Raw genomic sequence first — 15,147 nt, 5'->3', positions numbered from 1 at the left:
CACCAATGTGGCCAGCAGCACGAACCACCCTGAAAGTGTATGCATGCGCCATGGGTGCAACTTTGGAGCAAGAAGAGCATTTGCAGGTGCAATCCATCCCAATTTCCCGCACATAGTCTCCATAATCACTCCACTTTATTAAAACTGCAAGTGTTTCAGGTAGTTTTGTTCAATGTGGCGTCTGCTATTTTACACACAAAGGGTGGAATTTTGCCCTTGCCGTGCAGGCTCAACGGGAGTGGGAGGGAAGCCACCTGCAATAGGGCCCAGAAGGCAATTTCACGCTGGCAGGCCAATTAATCCCCACCCAGCGTGAAACGCGAGAGGCAGCGCTGGGTGCTGCTTGTGCGGGTAGGGCGAGGAGTGCGAGCCGGACAAGCGCGACCTTCTGCCTCAGGGAGATGAAGATATATGAAAGAAATTTAAAATGTAATGAAGCATGTCCCCTCATGTGACTCTGTCACATGAGCAGGTACATGTTATTAAAGAAAAATAAAAGTTTTCATTTTATTTTTATTTGGTTTTGAAAACCTCATCCTGCCCATGGGTGAGGTTTCCAAAAAAGTGCAAAGGCCGCTTGGCATTTTCGCCTGCCCGCCATCTGTAAGGTTGGATGGTCAGCGAAAAATTTATATCAATTAATTTTTTAATGGCCTTAATAGGCTTTTAAATTGTCAGCGGGCATGCCGACTCTGGCACACGTCCACCGACCGAAATATCACGTGAATGCGCGATGACGTTGGGACGCATGCCTGACGTCATTGCGCGTCAATTTACACTCGGTCGGGTCGGGCGCGCGCCCACCAACTGAGCTAAACATTTTACACAATGTTTCACAGGGCATCCTTGACAGAATGTGCTCTGTTTTCATATATTAGGCCATTAAAGAAGATTGATAGGGCTAAATTTCTGGGCAGGACTTTTCAGTCGGCGTGTGGGGGTTGGGGGGTGGGGGGGTGGTGTGGTGTGGGGGGGGGGGGGGGACGTCTCGGCGATGTGTAAAATGAGGTGCGATGACTTCTGACGTGTGTCCCAACATCGTTGCGCTGTCTCGCGGTGTTTCATTCAGCGGGCGCGCGGCAGAGTCAGCTGCGCACCCGCCAATATGTAAATAGCCTATTAAGGCCATTAAGGAATTAATAATGTAACTGTGAACACTGCCCGTCCAGCCTGACGGGCAGGCAAAAAGGCCAAGCGTCCTTCACAATTTTTAGGAAACCTTCCTAAGGCTTTTATTAATTAAATTTTAAAAAATTCCCTAAATATAAAAACATGTCTCATCTCATGTGACACTGTCACATGAGGGCACATGGTTAAATAAATTTTTAATCCATTTATTCATTAATTACAATAGCGATTCAATCTCCCTGAGGGATCGTTGTGCCTCAGGTAGCACTGAGCGCTATGGCTCGCATCTTATGCTGGGCAGGCCTTAATTGGCACACCCGTGTAAAATGGTGGCACGGAGCCGATCACGGGTGGCAATCGGCTCTGTGACCACCCCTGCCCTCTCCCGCCGAGACCTCCCACTGCCTGAAAAACTCAGACATCTATGTTTTTTTCCCCACTCCATCATCGAAATTCGCTAGCAGCTACGTTTCCTCGTGTAGATAAAGTTTCAGCAAAACTTCGACCAAAGCTATAGCAGTGAAATGTAAGAGACACTGAGCAAATTCGGTTATCAAGAAATAATTTGCGGTTACTTATGTGTGAATAACAGATATTGTACAATGTTAAGATGACAAAAGGGATGGAATCACTAGGGGCAGGATTTTTCAGTCGGTGTGCGGGGGCGGGCCCAACACACCGACATGTAAAATGACACACGATGACGTTGGGCGTGCGTCGCGAAGTCATCGTGCTGAGTTGCGATGTTTCATTTGGTGGGCGCATGCTGGGGCTGGCTGCACACCCGCCGATAATGGCCCATTAAGGCTATCAAGGATTCTAATTAAGGTTATTGCAAACGCTGCCCGTCCAAACTTAAGATCGGCGGGCAGGCAAAAAAGCCGGGCAGCCTTCACGTTTTTTAGGAAACCGCATCCATGAACTGGATGAGACTTCCTACTGAAGCTTTTATTAAATAAATAAAATTTGTTCCTAATTATAAAAAACATGTCCCATCTCACATGAGGGGACATGTTTAAATACATTTTTGGACCTTTTATTTAATTTTTTCTATATCGATTCAGTCTCCACGTGGCAGCTCCATGCCTCAGGGAGATTGAAGCACTCTTTTGTGCCCAGCACTGGCACTAATTCTCCCTGCCCCCCCCACCCCCCGCCTGCATAGGTAGTGCTGAGCGCCACCAATCGTGTATTAAGCTGGGCAGGCCTTAATTGGCTTGCCCGCGTAAAATGGCAGCGCGGAGCCAATCGCAGGTGGCAATTGGCTCTGTGACCGCCCCCGCCCGGTCCCGCCAAGTCTGCTCGCCGCCTGAAAAATTCAGGCCTAGGTGTTAATAATCCACTGCATGTTTGTAATACAACATTTGCATATCACAGGAACCATTTTCAATGTTCTAATTTATGATATTGAACAGTCATTATGGAATTGACTAAATAAGCAGATTATTTTATTTTGTCTGCTAAAATTAGTATTTTGAATATGGAGAATATTTCCACTACCTGCATTGGTCTCATGGCCTAACTATGGCTCAAAAGTGGTCTAACTTGTTAAATAACCCTTTTTAATTGTAGGCTTCAATAATGAGGTAATGGATACCATGCTGGAGAATGGAACATTTTTCTTTCAGACTCCAGTGTTCATAATAATTACTCCCAGGCTAAAAGCAAAACAAAGCTTCTCCTTTTCCCTGTTTCTCATACCAGTTATGTCGTGGTTTCTCTAACTGAGACCATCAATTTGGAGCAAATTAGGCTAAGTTTTACACTGGGGTTTCCAGTCTGTTAGGAAGTGCATTGCAACTGCTGGATCTCATTTCACATGAGCCAATCAATTCAAACTAACCATAGGCCCCGGAATTCAAAGAACAACGTCTCATCCACAACATCATCCAGTCCTCTACAGTCAAAGCAACTGAGAAATAGATTGACACTGCTCAAACTCAGTTACTAAAAATATATAATATATGTCATAAAGAGCTCATCGTTGTCAGTGACTGGAACACCCAGCATAAAATTGTACCTAACTTATTCTAAATTCACATTGTCTTTTTAGTTTTGTTTTGCCAAACATAAAGATTAAATACACCAGAGGCTTTTTTCAATAGGTGGGTTGGACAAGACTCTGACACCAGGATTAATTAAAGTATTAAAGTAAAAAACTGTAGATAAACAAAATCTGAAATAAAAACATAAAATGCTGGAAATACTCAGCTGGTCAGGCAGCACTTGTGGAGAGATAAACTTAATGACCTTTCAGCAGAACTCTGCTACCTAGCAGCTGCCCTTTTTGTCTGCTCAGCAAAACAGGTTGAAATTGTAGCCTGCAAGGAGAAAGTGGGACATGCGTGGAAGAGCCGCTGGGGCAAATCCAACTGCCTGTTCGCCAGTGTATACCAAGCTGGCAGGGTTAAATAGCCTTTAATGGTTTAAGCCTACATTTCCTTCAATATGTTAAGTAGCAAAAAGATGCATTAGTTTGGTTAAAATCAAGATATGAATTATATAGATAATTATTTGGATTAGCCAAATAAAACTACAATTAAAATTTACAATGAAATAACAGGCCTTAAAGTAGATTTACTAGTATGGTACCAGGGATGAAAGACTTCATTTAGATAGCAAGACAAATGAAGCTGGTGTTGTTCTCCACAGGACAAAGAAGCTTAAGGGGATTGTAACACAGTTGGAGTGCAGGACTATTGTCTTGAGATGAAACAGTAAACTTTATTTACAGACTCCTGATGAAGTGCTTGTTCCAAGAGCCAGGCTAAAAAGCTCTACCCACCACCCCTCCCCCCAAGATTCCCCACGCTTAGCACTGATTTGTCTGTACAGTCACATGCTCCCTACAACAGTAAGAACTGGTTTAACTGACAATTACTAAGTTTTCCCCCTTTAGTTTTGTTTTACCCTGTTATTTACAAAAACATCTTACTCCAATATTGCATACAATTATGTACAGTTCATGCCATTATAAATTTAGTCTTTGAGGAGGCTTCTGGATTCAGGTAGAGCGACACAACTCTACAACTGGAGGTTCTTCCATTGGATCGATTTGAACAGGAACTGCAGCTTTGGGGACATCCCTAGCCCGCTGGCAGTTCAGAATTATTTCCTTCAACAGCGACATCAAATATGTCTATTCTTTGTCAGTCTGGCACCTTAGGGGTTGAAGTTTTGACTTCGATTTCAGGTCGGTTAACTGGTCGTTGGAGGGTTTCTCAACTTCTGAGATGATTCACTGCTTCCTAAAAATCCTGTTTTCCACTCCTACTTGATAAGATAAAGGTCCTGTTTCAGAGACGATCGTACCAAGAACCCATCTTGATCCAGTTGCAAAACTTCATACAAAAACCGTCTCTCCCACAGTAAACTCTTGACCTTTACTGTGAACATCATGATTCACTTTCTGACTCCCCTGGTTTCTCCACCTTCCCCTCTAAATTAGGGAACACTAGACTCAATCTTGTATGATGTTGGTGCTTCATTAACAATTCTGAAAGTGTTAAACCAGTAGTCACATGAGGAGTTGTCCGATAGCTGAACAGGAATCTTGAAATTCACATCTCTAATGTTCCCTCTGTTAGTTTCTTAAAGGTTTGTGCTGCTCTTACTGCTAACCCATTGGACAGGGGATGATAGGGTGCTGTTCTGATGTGTTTAATCCCATTTAGGTTCATGAATCTTTGGAACTCAGTGCTAGTGAAAGCAGTACCATTGTCTGACACAATAACTTCAGATAAATCATGAACATTGAAATTCTGGTGCAGTTTTTCAATGGCTGCAGATGATGTGGATGATCTCATTTCAAACATGTCCATCCACTTGGAATGTGCATTAATAAATAATAGAAACATGGTACCTAGAAATGGGCCTACATAGTCCATATGTACTCTAACCCAGAGTCGAACAGGCCACTCCCACGGATGCAGTGGAGCTGAAACAGGCAACTTCTGCTGCTGCTGGCACTGGAGACGGTGCTTCACCATTGTTTCTATATTACTGCCTATACCTGGTCACCAGATATGACTTTGTGCAAGCACCTTTGTTTTCAAAATACCAGGGGCAAAACTTTTAGCTTGGTGGGCGGGCGCATGCCCGACCCGCTCGAATGTAAAATGACACACGTTGTCATCGGGCAAGTGTCCTGATGTTGGCGCGCAGTTGCGTGATACTTCGGTCGGTGGGCGAGCGCTGGAGTCGGTGGTGTGCCCACCAATAATTAAAAGGCTTGTTAATGCCTTTAAAGGATCAGTTGACTGACATTTTTCACTGCCTGTCCAACCTTACAGCTGGTGAGCAAGTGGAAAGGCCAAGCGGCCTTTGCACTTTTAGGAACCTTATTCACGGAGGGGATGGGGTTTCCTAAAACAAATAAAAATAAAATTAAAAATGTAAAATTTAATTAATAACATGTCCCTACTCAGAGTTACATGAGTGGACGTGTTTTATAACATTTTTAATTGTTTTTTTAAACTCTTCATCTCCCTGATGAGCTCCAGGATGAGCACTATGAAGTTCTTCTAATAATGGTACTCTTCCTTGCACAGAGATAAGGAATCTTGCTCATCATAATAAGCTACCATCTTGACAACTCAGTTTGGATTTGCGAACAAAGAATGGTTTTATTTTTTCAGATACTTGTGCATTTGACTATCCTTGGAATACCTGTTCCTGGACTCTTGCTAAAATTGGATCCCAATTTGTCCAATTCTTTAGCTGTCTCGCGCAAACTGGTGGGAGTCCAGGAAATTCAAGGCAAGTACTACCTCTTGAGGTACTGGAACATGTGTAATAGTATGTGGCAAAGGGAGGTGATTGAGGGTGTTTGCGTTAGGTATATGCATACCCGGACAGTGCATAAAAGTGTACTTGTTGCCGACAAAGTTAAAGCCCATCTGTGAATTCTAGCAGAGGCTATCGGTGGGATTGCCTTAGCTTCACTAAACAATTCTAACAGCGGCTTGTGATCTGACACAATGCTGAAGTGCCGACTGTGCAAATGCTGATGGAACTTCTTTACTCCAAATGTGATGGATAAGTCCTCTTTTTCAATTTGCAAGTAACCTTTCTCGGCTGCAGAAAGGGTTCTGGATACTCATCCTACTGGCTTTTCAGATTTGATTTGTCACAGGGTTTTATCTCATCCTTCATTCTGATTTCACAGTTGGCCAAATTTCTCTCAGGTGAAATCTTAACTTGATTCAGTTTAGAGGTTGAGTCACCATTTGCATCTTGGAAAGTTCCATGACTTTTTCTTCTAATGCCTCTTTGGTCTCCATCAAATGATCCTTCTGTCTCTTGTTTGTATCTTTTGGCTTCCTCTTGGAACATTGAACACTGTTGGTTTTTTTTCTTCCAACTATTTCTTCACTGGTTCAGAGTGGCACCGCATTTGTTTAGCCTCTTTTCATGATTTTCCCATGGAACTAACTCTGACCTGAGGGACTCTTGCTTCCTGTGAAGGTCCTTCAGTCCTTCTATCTCGTTCCAAAAGACACCATCATATTCCCTCGTCAACTCAGGATTTCTTCTTGTCCTGACCTGTAAAATTTCTGACCAGTTTAATTTGATTTCTTTTAACCAATCATGGCCCAGAACACTAGCTCCTTCTCCTGTTACAACAGTTATTGGCTGCTGAGCTGTCAGTTGCCTGTATGATACAGGTACAGAGATTAGGCCTTTCACCTATATTGTTTCTCCTGTATGTGGTTTTAACTGAGCAGCAGTTTTCTCCAAGCTCAATGACTGGATACCTTCTCTGAGATATTTAAAGATGTGTTCTCCTATCACTGTGGTTGATGCTGCTGTGTCCACCTCCATGAGCAGAGGCTTTCCATTTCCTTGGAGCGTAACAGTGATTGGTTCAGTTTTCCTGGCCTTTAGATTGTATAGTGAATAAACGTCAGTCTCAATGACTTCTGGCTCCTCTATGTTGTGCACTTCATTTAACTTGACCTGCTGTCTGAATGTCTGTCTTGATCTAGTCTTGCACTGTTTAACAACATGGCCTTTTTTGTGGCACTAGTGGCATTCTGCCTTTTTAAATCTACAGACTTCGGGTGCATGATTTCTCCCACAACTGTAACACTTTAACTTCTGGGTTACTGGTGAGCTGCTTCCAGTATTTCCTTTTAGCTTTCTAGCATCAGGGACTGTGTCCTGTTTCACTGTAGCCTCCCTGATCTATATGCTATGCCCGGCAGGAGGTTCCCACCCTAGCTGCAAAACGGCTCCATGTTGCACATTCTGCAGAGTCTGTGAGTCCTCCTCAGCACTCTCCATCGCTAGTGTTATCTCCATGGCACACTCAGGTCTACCTCAACATCTGTAAGCAAATGGCACTGAATGGTGACATCGCTTATGCTGCAAACTAAACAATCTCACAACGTCATTTATAGTATCACCGAAGTGCTCCGTTAATTGTTTTAACTTTGTGATGTACATTGCGATTGACTCGCGAGGGTGAATTTGATTCTTTGCATGATCACAGAGGGTTTACGCTGAAAATGTCCCATCACGAGGTCGACTAGCTCAGTGATGGATCTGGAATTTGGGGCATTTGGAGTCATCAAGCTATGGATTAGGTTATAGGTTTTGCTCCTGCAGGCACTTAGGAGAATTGCCTTCTGCTTCTCCTCAGCTGTTTATTGTTAGCTACAAAATAGAACCCTAATCGGTCAATGTATTGACTCCAGTCCTCAACACATGAGTCGTACATGTCAATTCTGCCAAAGTGAGGCATTGCTGGTGAGTATACTTCCTTTCTTCCTTCCTTCAAAATATCGAATTAATCACAGATAGGAGATGAGGTGCTGTGTCAGTGCTATTTATCCTCATTGCCAATTGTAATAAACTTGGAGTGCAGGACGGGTTTCTTGAAAGAACAGTTAACTTCATTTACAGACTCCTGGTGAGGCTACATGCTTGTTCCAAGACACAGGCTGAAAAGCTCCACCACCTAATATTCCCTGCGCTTAGATCCCTATAACAGTAAGAAATGGTTTAACTTACAATTACTACAGGGATATTTAATAAAAGTGTTCAAAATCATGAAGGGTTTTGATACAGTAATTAAGAAAAAATTGTTTCTGGAGGCAGAAAGGTTAATAACTAAAGGACACAGTTATAATGTAATTGACAAAAGGACCAGAAATTACATGAAGAAAACAAATTGTTTGCAATAAGTTGGTATGATTTGGGTTGCACTGCCTGAAATGACAATGGAGTAAATTCAATTGTGACTTTCAAAAGGAGATTGGATAAATGTTTAAAAAGGGAAAAAAAATGCAGGACTATGGGAACAGCACAAAGTAGTGAAGGTAATTGGATAGCTCTTTCAAAGAGCTGACACAGGCAGGATGGGCCAAATGACCTCATTTCATGCTGTATGATTCAATAATACTATAACATGTGCTTCAGATCTTTCATGGGTTTTATCACATTGAAAAAAAGAAAATGGGCGGAACGTTCCAAGCCTGCTGGTGGAGGGAGTGATAGGTGGCATGCACGGAAAATATGTGTGACCTGCTTCACAATGGCATGAAGGCAGGTCGCGATTGTCCGCTCAGCCTGCCAACAACGGGCTGCGTTCCCACCATCGGTTGGCGGGGAGCTAATTGTAATACATTAGCTTATAATTAAAAGGCCATCCCGCCAGGGTGTTGAAACACTGCCGTAACGACTGTCCATGTTGGTGGGAAGGCACGCCGACATGTTTCATAACAGCACGCAGGTGACGTGCAACTTGGTGACCTTCACTTTGGGGGAACTGAGTTAAGTGAGCAGCAGTGTTCACCACAGCTCGCCTGTTGTTTACAGACCTCAGGGGTGCCAGAAGGTGAGGGCAACTGATGCCTGGCCCCAGAGGCAACGGCTGAGTGGGGTGAATGGTGCCTGGGGACAAGTGCTGGCCAGCCTCGGAGGCAACTGCTGAGGGGGGGGTGGGGGGCAGTGTCAAGTGCTGTCCTGGTGCTGCATTCCGCGCACACACAATCGAGGTCGGGGGCAGGGTAAGTGAGGGGAGTGGCCACGCATTAGAGACACCTGTATGAACTGACCAGGCTTCTGCAGCAAAGACAGATCAGGTGCAGCCACAGTGATATGATTGGGGTCAGGCTCCTAGCTTGCCCGCCCATGAAAGCAACGCGGAGGCACCAAAGGGCCAACAAGTGATTCATATCTTACTCCCGCCCCACTCCCCCCTATACCTCCGGCACGGATTTCGAGTCCGCCATTACTTTATTGGACCATGGAACAGTTGGACTGCACATGTTGTACAATCTCCTCGCCAATGCTGGCCATGTAGCAGTCACTGCTGGAAATGCTCACAGCCCCTTGCAATCTCAGCATCCTGGTTTGGGCCAGTGTCCCACATGTCATAGGTTGACAGGGCAGCCATGCAACACATTCATCTCTGGCCATCTGAGGGGCGACCAGTACTCTCTGGGAAGTATTAAGGGGTAGTCACAAAGGGCCAGGAAAGGTGTTAAGTACAGCCATGATAACCACATCTCTCTCTCTTTCATGCTGCAGGAGGACCACATCAGGATCATGGATCCTGGTGGCCTAGCTGTATGCCTGATGGTCTACAGAGACTGTAGAAGTTGGAGAAGAGAGTGACTGAGGCTCCTGGCTTTGCAAATGCAGAAGCAGCAACCTCATGAAGAAAGGGCAGCAGGGGCTCCCGCACATGCCCAGATGCAACAGTGAGCCGTGGCTGGTCGGTGCCTAGCGACACCCAGGGTCTATAGACACCGCCTGCCATTCCTGCAGATGACCGAGAATCAGTGTCGCTGACGACTGCGCATGTCTAGGGACCTGATGGCTCACATCTGCCACTTACTGCAGGACCTGGTGCCAAGGGGACATAGAGGGTATCCACTGCCAGTGGCTGTGAAAGTGACCGTGGCACTCAATTTCTATGCCTTTTAAAGATGGTGGCCGGTGTGATGCAACAGCGGGGTGATGGCGAGCAGGTGAATGAGAGCCCACCCGCCATGGAAATGGCGTGTTTCCCAAGAATGCATAGATAGAGGTGGGCTCGGGACGATATGGCGTGAAGACCCACCATTTTTGTTGTCAGGTAGGACTCCATTTTACCCACCTGCTACCGCACTTAGCACAATTCTGGAAAAATTTCACCCAATATCTAAAGAAAGTATCATCAGATGGTACGAATCCTGCTTGAAATGTGAGGAATTCAGTGAAGACAAGCACAGGACTGGGTGAGAAGTTTCTCTGTCACACTTTACAAGGAAATGATTGCACTGGACCAAAATAGAGAATAAAGGCTTCTGACTACTTGTCTTCAAACCATCTACATTCCTGTCACTGTCGAGCATTAAGCGGATGTAAAGAATAAGGTAATGCTAAAAATGTAAATGTCTGTGGGTAATTTCATGCCAACTTTTCATTTTGTCCATTTGAGTTTCATTAATTATATTCCCAATGCTGCTGAGAAAAGAACCAAAATCTAACATAGTAATTAAAGTGCCGTAAAGTTCAAAATTGTAAACCCTGAACCGATTTGAGCTACTGATGATAATCAGTACTTCAGACTAAAAGAAATTCATTCCTAATTTATGTCTTAAACTATCATAAATATTTGAAAATTTGATCCCCTCTTTTCAGTTATCAACCAAAGTACAAGAGAAATATTTAGTTAGAAATTGGAGTGCACAAAGTTCAATCCCAAACTGTTCTCAAATGAGTTAGTGTCAGCTGGGTGTTGATGAGGGTACTACAGTTTGCAGAACCGCCCAAGACAAAGATAATTTGATATTCATGGAACCAAATGCTTCTCCCTGTGCTGACACAACTGTTCTGTTTGTGAAGGGACAAGAACTTTCCCAGCTAAAATTTGTGACATTCTTTATTGGTTTAACCAACGAGGGCAAAGGAGCTTGTTGTGGAATCTTTGGGTGCCTCATTTTGTTATCCTTAAGTAGATCAGTTCTACATCCAGAATTTCACAGCACTATAGATGAAGACATTGGTCCAGTCTAAACATTGAGCTGCACTTGAATATTAATTTATTGCTGTGAAACAATAGGAGGCAACCACTTGGATTAGTAATCAACCTTCACTATAGGATACCAGTGCTAATATTTCCCATTATGTTTTCAACCAGACAGTTACCATAACTAAGAGAGAAGATAGGCTGGGTAGAGAAACAATCTTCTGACACATGTACCTGAATAGTCTTGGTTTATCTGTAATTGGCACCCGCCTCCTATTAGAGTCCAGGAAGAGAAGATGATCAATTTCTAAAGCAGAGGTGGGTACATCTAACTGCAATAATGTAGATATGAGCTGAATTCTTCAAGGAACTTTAAAACAAATCAATAGAACTTCCTAAGTGAGTAAAGAGAACTGTGGAATCAGACAAAGGGAAAATCAACCAGGGTTAATTCTCTCGATTACCACCCAGTAATCTTTGTGAGAAATGCACTTGGACATTGAATGAGGACACAATTGAGTTTAGCGCTGTGTGACATATCGTTAAATACCTTGTTGCAACTTATCGTCTAGGCTCACAACTTATTATGGGCTAGTTATGTAAGCTACTAGAGGGTAACTAGCATCCATGAAACCAAATCCCATCTTTGGGAGGGGAAACGCAAAAAATCCCACAAAACATCAGCAAAAAGGTTAAGAAACTGATGGCAGCCTCCCATCTGGTAAGATGATAGTTTACACTGTGGTGATAGACTCTGTGATAAACATCTCCTGGTATGGCTAAGACCCCCACTCTGTCACAGCAGTCTCTGCCACATTTGCTACAGAGGAAGACTGAGAAGGTGCACAATTCGCTGGCCTCTGTTTTCTCTGGGCCGTCTTCTCGGTCAGCTGAGCTTTTCATTTCTGCATGCCTCTGCAAATGCCCTTCCAAACAGTCAGCCTCCCAGAGGTCATGGTTGTCAGAGCCTGTCTCCCAGCTGTCAGTATGAATGTCTGCCATCTCGCTTGCAGGTAATGGAGGTTTGGGTGCCCATATAAAATCATTGGTCACATTTGTGAACAGGATAAATAAATCAAAGCTGACCAGTAGCAGATAGTAGAATAAATGGCATTGTCTACTTTTTGTTTTCCATGTATGTTATGTTTCCATATATCCATGGTGTTTTTCCCACTGAGAGGCATTACATATGTTAGGAGAAGTGCTATAAATTTTGCAATGGCCATTATATTCTGTGCATCACTGATTTACCTCCCTGAAAAGCTACTGGAAAGTCCCCAAATCATAGATTAAATTGACAGTAATACCTCACATCAAAATATCAGTTTTTTCTTCAGGGAACCTAAAAAATAGATTCACCCAACCTAATGATCCACACAGCGTCCTCTATTTGTACAATGTATATAATCATTTTGTTGAATTATAACTGGTTTTCTGGAAAGGTTCTTTTTTTAAAGATGAATTTGTAATTCTTGGCTTGATAGATAAGAACTGGATAAAATTGCCTTTCTCCTGTCAATTTGTGTAGTTTCAATATTTTTAAAGCTTTTAATATACAAGGTATAAATGAAGAGAATGCCAAGGCTAATGCTGAAATATAGTAAGCATTTGCACAAATGATTTAGATCATATAAACCATTTTAATATTGTTCTAATAGCATACTTAAATTGTTCTAAGTATACTCATTTTAATGTATGCTAACTAGGACTATTATAAGGATGCTGAATTATATCATCTGGAGTTTCAAAAAGCATTTGATAAAGTGTCACATAATAGGCTTGTTAGGAAAATTGAAGGCAATGAGATTAAAGGGGCTGTGTCATTGTGTACTTGAAACTGGCTGTAAGACAAAAAGCAGAGAGTAGTAGTGAATGGTTCTTTTTCAGACTGAAGGGAAGTGTACAGATTTACCAGAGACTGGATTAGGACCACTGCTCCTCGTAAAATACATTAGTAACCTGGACTTAGGGTATAGGGGCATAATTTCAAAGTTTGCAGATGACATAAATCTTGGAAATGTAGTAAACAATGAGAATTGGACCTCAGGCTTATAAAATAGGTGCACACACATGTTACGATCAGGTAAGGAGGAGTAGAATGGCTTCCCTCTTTTCCCATTCCTCGTCTGACCGCAACAGTTTTTTTTTAAAGGATACACTTGCCAATTCAGTGAGCGATTAACTATTTATGCACTGTGCCTATAAAAGATGCACATACCCATGTATGCTTGAGTTCTCAAAAAGAAAAGAGGGTAGTATTTATTGTCCTTAACCTGGTCTAAGTAAAATAATAAAAATGCTCCAATTTTCACACACACACAAATTCGAAGCTCACATGCAGATACCAATAAGTTAGAGTGGGAGGATAACTTAAATAATATTTTAAGTCCCAATGAAGATTAACATTATACAGATTGTGTAAGTTGATGACATTAATAGATCTAGGCTGAGCTTCCTTGTCCCTCAGTATACGGCATTGAAGTGGTTTAAAGATGTTAGCGATCAATTTATTTTTTTTCGGAGCAACAGCTTCTGCGCTGATGCTCTTTTAATAAAACCTGCCTGTGGCACATAAATAGTCAAATAGCAGACAGGGTTTGAGAGATTGATGGAAAGAGATAGGGAGAGAGGGTGTCCATTCGGGGATCTTCTATTCTGTTTGTTTCCCTACTGGCTTGTTTCTCCCTGGTTGTTGAAGTAATAGGGTTTGTTACCTAAAATCAGTTTTGGTCACGTAACCAACCATATGATCAATACCTCTATTGTCAACATAAGTGGGGAAATGCATTATAGCTGTTCACACCTGCTTATGATAAACTGGTTTCCCAGCAGCTCTCTTCATGAAGTACCGAACTCAGAGACAGAGAGTTTGGGTGTCCATGGATTTTGAGTTTTGATAAGTACACAGACAATAGGAAATCTAAATTCTACAAGTGGTTTTGACTCTAGCATTCAAGGGAGGGTACCCCAATTTGCTAATTAAATTAAGAACTTTCCATAAATGAGATAATTCTGAGTCTGTGCAGAAATTACAAAAGTCACTTGACTCTCAGCAGCCATCTTAGCAGCTGCTGTTTTAGTCTTTTAAATGCAATCAGCGGTCTTCAACCAGTAAATACTCAGGGCAGGATTTTACATCCTGCAGGCAAGCATGCGCCCGACTTGATCGGGCATAAAATCACGTGTGATGACGTTGGGCGAGTGTCCCGATGTCATCGCGCACTCACGCAACATTTCAGTCGGCGGGCACGCGTGAGAGTCGGCAGTACACCCACCGACAATTAAGAGGTCTATTAAGCCCCTTAATCAAATAGTTGAATGCTATTTTTCACTGTGGGGGGGGGGGGGGGGGGGGGCAGGGGAGGAGGGGGGGGGGGGGGTGCGGAATGGGGTGCGAATCAATTGGATCGATTATGAAACTTCATCCATAGGCGGGATGAGGTTTCCAGCAGTAATTAAATCAAAAACATTTTACACATCATTTTTAACATGCCCCTCTTTGTGTGACTGAGTCACATGCGGGGACATGTTTATATCATTTGTAAACCCTTTATTGGTCAGTGCCCAATTCTTCAGCTCCCTGAGGCAGCTCTGTGCCCTCTGGGAGCTGTCAGTGCACGCTACCCCAAACACGTGCGGACTTCCGTGTTCGTCCTTCCCCAACCCCCACCCTGGCAGCGCTGAGCATTTCAGCTCACATTTCATGCTGGTGGTCCGTTTTGCAGCCACTCCTGGGCCCGCTCACCACACCCACCCACAAAGGGAAAATCCTGCCCACAAAGTCATTTTCGATATAAAGCATGGCTTTGCACCACTTGGCAATTGAAACGTATTACAGAGAAGGATGATTTGACGCATTTTGGAAAGAAAATTGACAAGAGGCAGTAGAAACAAAAGGTTACGAATTTAAAGGGGGTGCTGGGACAGAGGAACCAGCAAGTGTACATGCAATAATTTTTGAAGGTTGCAGAACATGAATGATAAACATGAACACTAGATCCTTGGTTTTATAAACAGAGCTTAGGAATGTCTTATAGCAGATACAGAAGAGATTTATT

The 15,147-nt window shown here is 43.1% G+C and overlaps 1 protein-coding gene and 1 pseudogene across 1 annotated transcript in view; one reads left to right on the top strand and one right to left on the bottom strand.

Moving 5' to 3' along the window:
• Positions 1 to 15,147, bottom strand: part of csmd3b (CUB and Sushi multiple domains 3b) — a 2,092,226-nt gene that overhangs the window by 1,430,918 nt on the left and 646,161 nt on the right. The window lies entirely within an intron of this gene.
• Positions 51 to 11,488, top strand: LOC121279184 (annotated as a pseudogene).

This window comes from Carcharodon carcharias, chromosome 6 (assembly GCF_017639515.1).
Source record: "Carcharodon carcharias isolate sCarCar2 chromosome 6, sCarCar2.pri, whole genome shotgun sequence".
Lineage (NCBI taxonomy): Eukaryota > Metazoa > Chordata > Chondrichthyes > Lamniformes > Lamnidae > Carcharodon > Carcharodon carcharias.
This window is presented reverse-complemented; position numbering and strand designations above follow the sequence as displayed.